The sequence below is a fragment of the Oryzias melastigma genome, unplaced genomic scaffold (genome assembly GCF_002922805.2).
Source record: "Oryzias melastigma strain HK-1 unplaced genomic scaffold, ASM292280v2 sc00216, whole genome shotgun sequence".
Classification (NCBI taxonomy): domain Eukaryota; kingdom Metazoa; phylum Chordata; class Actinopteri; order Beloniformes; family Adrianichthyidae; genus Oryzias; species Oryzias melastigma.
Window position 1 is genome coordinate 71,368 of NW_023416882.1, and position 11,211 is coordinate 82,578.

At 38.2% G+C, this 11,211-nt stretch overlaps 1 protein-coding gene across 1 annotated transcript in view; it reads left to right on the forward strand.

Annotated features, from left to right (window-relative positions):
• LOC112140824 overlaps positions 1-11,211 on the forward strand; it is a 40,438-nt gene that overhangs the window by 13,916 nt on the left and 15,311 nt on the right. The window contains exon 3 of the mRNA XM_024263834.2: positions 2,880-3,053. The gene's annotated coding sequence lies outside the window, so the exon portion shown is untranslated. The remainder of the gene's footprint in view (positions 1-2,879; positions 3,054-11,211) is intronic.

The window sequence follows — 11,211 nt, forward strand, 5'->3', positions numbered from 1 at the left end:
ATGTAATTAAGAAATGTCAGTCAACAGGAACAGTGGAAGTCAAACCAAGATCTGGAAGAACAAGAACAATCTCAGACAGAGAAGCTCACAGGATTGTGAGAAAAGGAAGTCTAAACCCATGTTTGACTGCACGATCCTTCCAGAAAAACCTGCACACTCTGGAGTTATGCTACACTGTTCTACTGTCAAGAGATACTTGGACAAATATGGTCTTCATGGAAGAGTCATCAGAAGAAAACCTCTCCCACGTGCTTATCACAAAATTCAACGTTTGAAGTTAACAAATGAACATTTAAACAAGCCTGATGAATTTCGGAAGCAAATTCTGTGGACCAACGAGGTTAAAATTGAACTTTTTGACCACGATGAGCAAAGATCCGTTTGGAGAAGAAAGGGTCCAGAGTTTAATTAAAAGAAGCTCTGTGCAACTGTTAGGCACCGGGGTGGATTAATCATGAATTAGGCTTGTATTGCAGCCAGCGGCACAGGAAACATTTCACGAGTTGAAGGAAGAATGGAGTCCACAATATTTTAGCAAATGTTGGAAACTAACTGGATGCTGTCTGTGAAAAGGTTAAAGTTGAAGAGATCTACAACGGAGCTACACAACAACATCAGCTCACTCCAGCATAAGGACCCGGAGGCTTTTTTACGTGGGTGCAGGAGATTTCAACCATGTAAACCTGACAGACACTCTGTCCAAGTTCCACCATCACATCACTATACCAACACGAGGAAACAGCACCTTGGACTGTGTTTTTACCAACAGAAAAGATGCATACAGAGCTGTCCCCCACCCCCATTTGGGCCTCTCCGACCACATTACAATCATGCTGGCCCCTGTTTACCCCCCTCTCCTCAGACACCAGGCACCAACACAGAAAACCATCACAGTGTGGCCCAGTGAGGCGGCCCCAGCTCTGCAGGACTATTTCCAGCGCACAGACTGGCAGATCTTCAGGGAGGCAGCTCTGCATGAGGGAGAGGTGGGCCTGGAGGACTATGCACATCAGGCATCCCATCAGGAAGTGCACAGAGGACGTCACCAACATCAGGACAGTAATGGATCATCCAAACCAGACCCATTTGGGCCTCTCCGACCACATTACATTAAATTGTGTTAAAAGTAGATGAAAGAATGTAGCCTAAACACTGGAGATAAATGAGCTAAAGCTCCAGTGTTGAAGGATTTGAACAGACTGTTTTCATTTGTTCTTCCTGCCGCCATGAAAGTTCTTGTCCAGCTGGACCTGCAGCTCCACTGAGCTGTGATAGAAATGTCCTGAGAATCTGAAGGAGGAAGTTTGTTGTCAGTTTGGAGCTTTGGCAGACGTCCACTAGATTAGAGTCAGTCAGATGCTGAAGCTTCATGTTGGAGTCAGCTGAAGTCAGGAAGTAATTTCTAACAGTGGACTTGTGTTCAGAATAACCCACTTCACAGTCAGTACTGACAGCAGAACCATCAGAAATCTGCAGTCTGTAGACCAGCTAACAAACTGAAGAAGATCCTGAAGGATTTCTGGGATCAGAAAAGGAACTTTAGGAGCAGCAGACACAGTGGACAGAATGACTAGTAACTGACTTGGACCTGTTCATGTCCAAACACATACGGGTTCTTTAGAAGCTCCAGAACTGAATCAGCTGAAACACTCAGACTAACATCAGAGCCATCAGCAGCTCCTCTGCAGGACCACATTCAGACATTTTGGATCCTGATGTTTTTCAAGGCTCCTCTACAGTTTAGAGATGTCAGTAAATGCTTTCAAAGGAGAACTACAGACTTTTGAGCCGTTTTTCTGCACAACCTGCTTTTTCCAGTCAGGATGAAGAGAGAAAGGAAAGTTTAGCTTTGCTTCATTCTTTGATTGTGGTGAACATCTTTGAGTTTCTGCAGATAAACTTCATGCTTTCCTGGATTTTTTTACACTTACAATAGTTTGTTATAACAAGTCCAACATGAAATCCAACATTTCAACAAGTTTCTAAATGTGATTTTTGTTCCTGATTTGAAAGGAACCAGAGTGTTTAGTGCCTGCAGAATCTTTTTCTAGGAACAACTGAATGCTGTTTTTCTTTTCTGTCCTTCAGTCTTCATCTGAATCTGTTTGAACCTCATGGAAACTTCAGCAGTTCCAGTGGAAACATTGATGCTGTCACAGTTGTAAAAATCTGATCTCCAACTGAAGATTCCACTTAAAGCCAGAATGATCTGTTGACTTTGATACTTCAGACTCTTGTTGTGTCTGTGACCTTCAGACACTCAATTATTACATTGTTCTGTCATTTCTGTCACATCAAATGTGCTGTTAACTATCTCAAAGTGCCTATATCATCCAAAATCAACTTTTTAGAGCTTTTAAATGTATCATAATGTGATTTCCTCAAGAAAAACAACTCAAAGCAGTATTTTGCTCCATTCATGCATCTCTGAACATTTCTCTAAAATTCTGCTCTCTGTATTTCTATTCACGACTTAAATCGGAAACCACTCGAGCGAATTTAAAGTGCATCCGGTATGTTTTCAAAATAAAACAAACTTTTCGCTGAACTCGCCAGTTTCAGCGTGTCGTAAACATTACAATATTAAACAAATATACAATACAATGTTTTAACCCCAAATAAAAATCTGTTTACAATTAAATACTCACTGTAAATAAAGTTTTGAGAATGTTCATTCAATAAAAATCCACTCGCTACACAGCCACTTCTACAACATTGTTTGATATTTTCCTCATCATCTGAGTTGATTGTGTGATGATGATTGATCTGAAACTGATCTGTCTCAATAATGATCTTGTAAATCTGATCAAACTCTGTTTATGTGCTGGAACTCCAGCTGTCATCACTGCTCCTGAACACACTTTTCTGTTTGATTTCAGGTTGATAGACTGCAGTTTGTCAGAGATCAGCTGTGAAGTTCTGGGCTCAGTTCTGAAGAACAACCCATCCAGTCTGACAGAACTGGACCTGCGCTACAACAAGATCCAGGATTCCGGATTTCTTCATCTGCGTGGTTTTCTGGAGAGTCCAGACTGCAGACTGCAGACTCTGAGGTCGGTAAATGAGCTGAACTCCCTGAAGGATGAGAAGAAGGTTTCAGGTGTAGAACTTTCTGATATTTCACTGGAAGATTTTCTGAACATTTTCTGGATCACAGCTTGGAATCAGTTCAGCCATCTGATGAATTTTTCTACAACCTTTCCTTGATCCCATGACCTTTTCCAACAAGGTCAGGGAAAAGAGGAAAAGGAGACATGAGGGAATGTTTCCACCATACTGATGTGCCTCCTGCTTTTCTGTCTCTTCTTTACTTCCTGTTTCTGCTTCACGGCTGATCTACTTCCAGAATATCTGGAAATGACTGAAGGAAAACAAAGATCTCCAAACTCAAGCAGATCACTTTGATTAATTCATGTTTTTTTAAATATCTTTTTGTTGGTTCTAAAAGGTTAAATAAGGATTTAATTTCTGTTACACTTTAAATCAAGTCAATGTTAACTTTATTTGAGAGCTCTGTATTGGCTTTGTAATTACCAAAAAACATCACTTTAGATTTGTCTAGATCAGTGTTAATTTTGACAGAGAATTTTAATTTAGTTTTAGTCATAGTCTTTTGACTAAAATAGGGTTTAGTTTTAGGCGCAATTTAGTCATGTTGATTCTATTAATTTTAGTCAAATTTGAGTCTACTTAATTACAGTAGATATTTAGTCGACAAAAATATAGAATAAAAATAAAGCATTTTAATTTAATTTACTAAGTATAATGATAACATGCAAAGATTTTACTAATTTGTAAAAAAAAACATTTTACTTCATTTTGCTTTCCAAACTTGTCATTTATGCGAATTCAGCTTCAACAATTTAAAAAAAACATTAAAAGAAAAACAATAAAATAAATAAACATATGTATATATTAGAGCTGTCAGGCGATTAAAATTTTTAATCGCGATTAATCGCATTTCCAGGGTTAACTCACGATTAATCGCAAATTAATATGTGGCCTTTTTAAGGAAAAAAAATGTGCGCTTCGTAGAATTTAGCAGTTCTACATTAATTATGAAAACAAAAAATGTCAAAATTAATAGTTTTCATCAGAACTACTTTATTTTGTAACATTGTATTGAGATAAACTTTCTTAACAATAAAAGGCTGTAACATAAAATGCCTAACAAAAGCGCAAGTGCAAGTGAAGGGCGTTTTAAATTAAAAACTTCAATCAACGTTCAGTAAAGTAAAATAAAAAACATCAAAAATAAAATTTCCATAACACTTTCATGTTCATTTTTTGTCAGGACCAAATCTTTTCCTCCTCTGCTGAACTGCAGTAATAAATGAAATAGAGATTTATCATTTCCAATGAACTTTTGTTTTTTAAAACATTAAAGACTGAGAAAAGCGGGATTCTCTGTGGATAGTTTGACAGTCTGTTACTGCCGCCGCGTTCTCTGGCTGCAGCTTGATGCAGCGACGTGTCCAGCGGAGCTCACGCCATGAATATGCCTGCAGACAGACAGCCATGGCTGGATCACGCTTAAACCTCAACGTCCCCCGGTGAGCTTGCTGTCCGGAACGTTGGGAGTCCGCAGCTCTCGGGACGCATCGCCGGACGCGAGCCGGTACCACCAGACGTGGTACTGGACGCGAACCGGAGCCGGGTTAGGGTGCAGGAGCTCTCCGCGTCCTGTCACCGGGCCGGTTCTAGCTAGCAGCTCGGTGGTTGGAGACCCGCCCGTGATCTAGTGAGAGCAGCCGGTGAGTTTAGAGGGCGATGAGGGTCGTGCTCGGCGTCAAGCACATGTCAGATTAACGCGTTTTTAACGCGACAAATCTGACGTAATTTTCAAAAAACTTGCAGCCAGTGCTAAACTTTTTTCTTAGTCGCACTGACCCAGAGGAAAGGGGTTAAGTTTAGTATTATGGTTAGGGTTAAACAAGCAAATGTTTCCTGAGTGCGGTTGTCTCTGCTGCTTAGGCCCCACCAGGGGATGGCACTTTAACGCTTAAGTTTAATTTTAGATACGTGCGGCCAACAAAAAAAAAATCCAGCCTCACACAAATTTAAAATGTCTGCCGGAAGTGCAGCAACAGGATCCTGGCAGCACGTATTACATGTGGGCAAAACATGAATTTCCATCACATTCTGTGCTTGTCACATGTAAATATGTGTAACAGCAGTCTTATTATAAATGTTCGAACATAAAAAAAAAAAACTTGTATTGAGGAGGTAGTCAAGTTTAAAAATGCATAAAAAAACATTCACTAGGGAGTAAGCTGTCCAGGACACTTGTGACCATGTTATATGTGCTTAAACAGCATGTGTGTGGAGTACTGTAATACCACCGCCAACCAATAGATGGCGCTGTTGTCATGTAAGACGTGATGGAGTTTGAGATTAAAACGGTGACTGATTGTTGATCTGAAGAAGCAGCGGGGCTGCTAGCGCTTGGAAATACACAACAAAATTGATTTATAACTTTACAAACGTCATGCTAAAACAATAAAGTCAGACTTACATTTAAATGTAAACCTCTGTGCTTCAGAGCTTTACTCGCGTGAAGAAAAGCGCTTCTCCACAGCGCAGTACCGACGGTAGTTAGCTTGACGAGAGTAACCCCTTAAAACAACAATGTCAGATAATCCTACACTTTAAAATGCAACAACAGTTGGAAGGGCAGGGGAGGAATTTGGATTCAGCCTAATACGCTGGAAATAATCATGTTTGTATGTTTACCTTTGCTGGATTTCCGGCTGGCTTGTCTGCAAACGTCGCCTCAGGTTTTCTTGTGTTTTTGCCTGTGATGGTCGCTCCACACAACGTCTTGTTGAGGGTGGCGTTAAATATAACATTTGTCCCTATATGTACTCTTATTTTTCTACCTGGAGTAGACATTTTTCACCTAAATCACAGACACAGTTCATTGAAATAGCGTCTTCCCGGGCGGGCTGCAGGGCTCTGTGTTCTGATTGGATCACTTTGCATTGGCTCCCGCCCTCCTCCTCCAGCAGTCGTTATGATTGGATGTTGTCCTCGAAGAGCATTTCGTTTCGTTTTTATTTGTTGACGAAAACGTCTATCAATTTAGTTAAAGGCGGGAGTTTTTGTTTCGTTTGATGAAAAATGTTGTTGACAAAGATGATGACGCAAATTTAGCGCTACTCCTCTGATCCTGTACACTTCCAGTTTGTCCAGTAGGATGTCATGATTGAGAGTCAAATGCTTTTTTTAAGTCAATGAAGATTCCAGCTGCATATTTCTTTTTATCCAGAGCGTTTGCAATTTCCTCTACAGCATCAATGATAGCCATTGAGGTTGATATGTTTTCTCTGAAACCATATTGGCTTTCATTTATTATGTTATTTTTATCAATGAATTTAGCTAATTTGTCGTTGAATACCTTTTCTAGAATTTTTGACAATTGTGGAAGGAGAGAAATAGGTCCATAGTTTGTAAACAGGTGTTTGTCTCTGTTGCACCCTTGAAAATGGACAGGACTCCATTTTCGTTTTTGCAACTTTATTTGCCCTGAACTGAGTGCTTTTTTTTCTCTTTTGCTATCTTTTCCTGAGACAGCCGGAGCGACAGAATGCGATCGCATACAAAACCATAGACGCATTTCTTCTTCTGCACATCCGCACACTCCAACAAAAAAGAAATATGCTGCGTTTTGCAGGTAGTTTCAAAATAAAAAAAGCAAATAATTAAACTAAAAAAATATTCTCATAACTAAGACAGAAAAAATATGATTATTGCTAAAACATCTCACCTGGACAATATCTAATTAAAATAAATTAACTTAATATTTCCAGGCTGCAATATCTCCACTCGTATTGATAGAAATCACTTTTGCCATTTTCATTTGGTTTGGGAATCTCCCAGTTTGTAATGATAAATTACATATGTATGTTAGATGCTTAGAAATACTGTGAATCATCTTTTTCACCACCGTCATATCAATATCATGACCATCTGCTGAGTTTTTACTCTTGAATTTATTAACAATTGATATCAGCTCATTTTCATTCACACCAGAAAGAAAGATGGAATGTGGGATCCTTGCGGTGGATGGAATATTTTCTATTTTGGTTTATCACTTTGGAATTTCTGCTGCTAACGCTGGACCCACGTTTACAAAATAGTTGTGACCGTTTGCTGCTTCATTCATAGAATAGGTTTGACCCTTCTCATCTGTAAAGTAATCTGGGTACGTTAGTTTTTTTGTCCCTTTTTTTATGACGGTGTTTAATATTTCCCAAACTCTTTTTGCATTTTTTTTTTATTGTCATTCAGTAGATTATTATAGTACACTTTTTTACTGTGCCGTGTTATTTCAGTCAGTTTATTTTTGTAGGATTTGTATCTCTGTTCATTTTCTCTCGATCTTTGTTTTAAGAACTTTTTCTAGAGGTTATTTTTCTTTTTACAAGCATTTTGTAGACCAGTAGTTAACCAAGGACATTTAGCAAATTTGTTCTTGAATTGATAAAATGGACAATTCCTGTTGTATAGTGAGATAAATATTTCTAAAAAAAACATGTATAAGCAGTGTCCACATCTTTCTCTCTGAACACAGAGTTCCAGTTTTGTTTGGTTAAGTCATTATTAAGAGAGTTCATTGTTTTTTAATTTCGTAACCTTTTAGAAATGGATTCTTTGATTATTTTCTTTGTTTTTATATTGATGTCAGATAGTGTAAAAACTGGTAAATGATCAGTTATGTCACAAATCATAAGTCCACTCATATGAGTGTTTTCTATGTTATTTGTGAATATATTATCAATAAGAGTAGTACTTTGAACAGTGATTCTGCTGGGTCTAGTTATGGTTGGATATAAACTCATACTGTACATTCTGCTGATAAAGTCGTCTGTTGCTTTATGGTTGCCTGGGTTTATCAGATCTATATTGAAATCTCCACACATAAACAACATTTTTTTTTTATTTTGAGAGTGAAACATTTTTTCCATCCAGTTACTGAACACTTCTAAGCTTGACCCTGGTGACCTGTATATACAGCTTACAAGGAGATTTTTCCCTGATTCATTACATACTTCAATTGTAATACATCCCAGGCTAGACACACCTGAACCAGGTAATTACCTGGTTCAGGTGTGTCTAGCCAATAAGAACATGCCAGTGCAGGGTATATTGGAAAACATGCAGGAAGGTGGCTCTCAAGGACCAGGGTTCCCTACCCCTGCAGTAATCAATCCACTGCAACTGACATTTTATCTATTACTGTGAACTTCATATTTTTTTGCACATAAATTGCGACTCCTCCGCCTTTTTTGTTTACTCTGTTCACAAAACAAAATTTGTAGTTTTCCAATTCAAAGTCAGCTTCCTTGTTGCAGCTAAACCAAGTTTCAGATATGATTATGATGTTAAAGGAATGTTCCAGATTCTGCAAATAGTCTTTGATGTCTCCAAAGTTGGTGTACATACTTCTGCTTTTAAAGTGGATGATTGACAATCTTCCTTCTGGGTCAACAGAGTTTTTAAAGTCATCTATGCTATAATATTTGCAGTCCAGATTAACAGTGGAAAAGAAATAAATAATAATAATAATAATTTGCAGTAGAAAGAACAAATATTTAATGGTTGTTAAATGCTTCCATAATTAAGTTACTGTCATCATTCACATTCATAAATCAATTTTCCTAAATGAGTCAAACAAATGTAGTTTTTTTTACTTTTTAAAACAAAAAACTGTTATTGTTTTACATAGAATATGTAGGGAAAAATGCAAACATAACAATAAAAGTCTTTTGTGGTCATCCATCTTCTTTTTACCTTTTCAGGACAGAATATTAGTGTTACAAAACAAAGCCTGAAACCGGGGGTGATACACAATCTAGCGGGGGCTAGTACCTTGGCACCACACTTATAAATAAACACAAATACAAATTCAGTTTGAAACTAAAATGACATGAAAAATATTTACAGTACTCATGCGCGCCCATGTGCATGCTCACGGGCACTCTGTGCTCGTTAGTGGTCATTTAGATGCACATTACTAACTAAAGAGAGCAAACGGCTTAAAGAAAAACATACAGGAAAAGAAACCTACTTGGTACATCAACGCACACTGAACATCCAAGGGAAAACTTTCTCCTACTGACAAACGCAGAGGCCCTCTCATGCACACGGAGCAAAGCAGCAGGCAGAATGCCGCGCAGCACTACGATGACGTCATCGCTCTAGTATGAGAATGCATTTTAACAGAATCTAAACCTAAAGAGAACATATTTCTAACATCATCTGTGTTTACTTTCATGAACATCACAAACAAGCATGACTCTGTGATCAGCTGCTGGTCCGGGAGGGTGTTCTTCATGACTCCACCCACAGACACACCTGTCCTCAGGTGGAGCGCTGTGCCGCGGTCCACGTGCTGCTTTCTACAGAAGGAAGCTACAGTCATTTATAGAAAAATAATGGTCAGATATCCCATTTATCCCGCCACAATACTAAAATGACTATGAATTAGGGATGTCCCAATCCGACCACGTGATCGGAAATCGGGCTCGATCACGTGGTTGAGGACTCGATCGAAATCGGACTCCTTTGTCCGATCAGGATCGGATATTTCATTATTTCTCATTATGATCAGAGCTTTATATTTCATCTTATCATTCCGGATAAATACTCAACTAGAAGTCTGCATGTTATGAAAAGATCACAAAATGTCAATAACCAGAAAACGACAGCAGCTCAAGCATAAGGCTAATGTAAACAAAGCTAGCTAGAAAGCTAACTTCCGGGACCAATAACTCTTTCAAAAACACTTTAAACTGACAGCAAGTGTCTCTATTGTCCTAACACAACCAACAACCTCTAAAGGAATTTCAACAGAAAAAGTTTTTTTTCTTTTTAATATTAAGCTCTTCATGCTGCAGACAGATGGCTAAACAGCAGCTGCTAACTGCTACATGCTAGCACCGTGATTTAACTCATTAGGACCAGAGCTGTCCTTTGATATGCCTGTTTTATTTATCTGACAGAGAAATAACAGTTAAGAAAATTAACTACTTGTGTAATAAAACTGAAAATGTGATGTATTAAGAACTTAAAAAAGAAGCACATAATCTTAAAAATAAATAAATAAATACAACTAATAAATTGAAACTAATAATGATATCAGCTATTCATGAACACTCATCGAATTTTATGCTAAAACAAAGTCATCATTTATTTTTAAGAATTTTAAATGAGAACAGGAATCACATTCGGTCAAAAATGTTCTATAGCTCTAAAGATGTTAAAGCTAAAGTCGCTAAACTTTATCACATGACTAATTATCACTTATATAACAAGAAAATAGTATTTTTTTTCCTAGTTTATATTTGCTGTATTTTTACTTGTTTATTAAAGCTAATTCACAGAAGTGTTTTATTTAAGTTTTTAATGATAAAGGAAGGTTAATAAAACATAAATAAGGGACAACACAAATGTGTTTCTTCAATTTATTAATGTTTTAAATTTCTTACAAAAGTATCGGATCGGGACTCGGTATCGGCAGATACACAGAAACAAATGACTCGGAATCGGATCGGGCCCAAAAAAACCTGATCGGGACATCCCTACTATAAATAATCTATAGAAGAGCAGGTTCTAGAGCAGGGGTCTCAAACTCAATTCAGCCGGGGCAGCTGGAGGCAGAGTCTGGGTGAGGCTGGGCGCATCAGGATTTTCACAAGAAAATTGCTGATAATACATTCCAGAGTTCTCAAATATCTTTATTTGCAACACGAAATAATGAATAAAATAAATCAATTAAATAATTTAAGAAATGAATTAAAAAAAAAATCAATCATTAATAAATAAAATTACAACAATGACCATACAGCAGATACAGATGACTGAAGAAACCACATATTGACTGACTGACTGACTAGAACGGTGTTTCTGAAAAGGTGGGGAGCGGAGATGCCTTATATCTGTTTTGACATAAATAAAACGGCACATGTGTCTCCCATTCATTCTAAGTGAGACATCTACAGACGAAGCTGGTAGCTCCTCCCACACCAGGCGCAGCGTCAGAAACACGCTTTTTGACAAGAGACAAGCTGTGAATTTGCCACGCGTTGAAAGAGGGTTGGGGTACGTGCATCGCATTCGGTGTGAAAGCACCCTGATCTCTCCTGTGGGTGCACTGGTCAGGCACCGAGGTGGCCGAACTGGCTGTGGCCCCCACGATTGTCTCAGTGG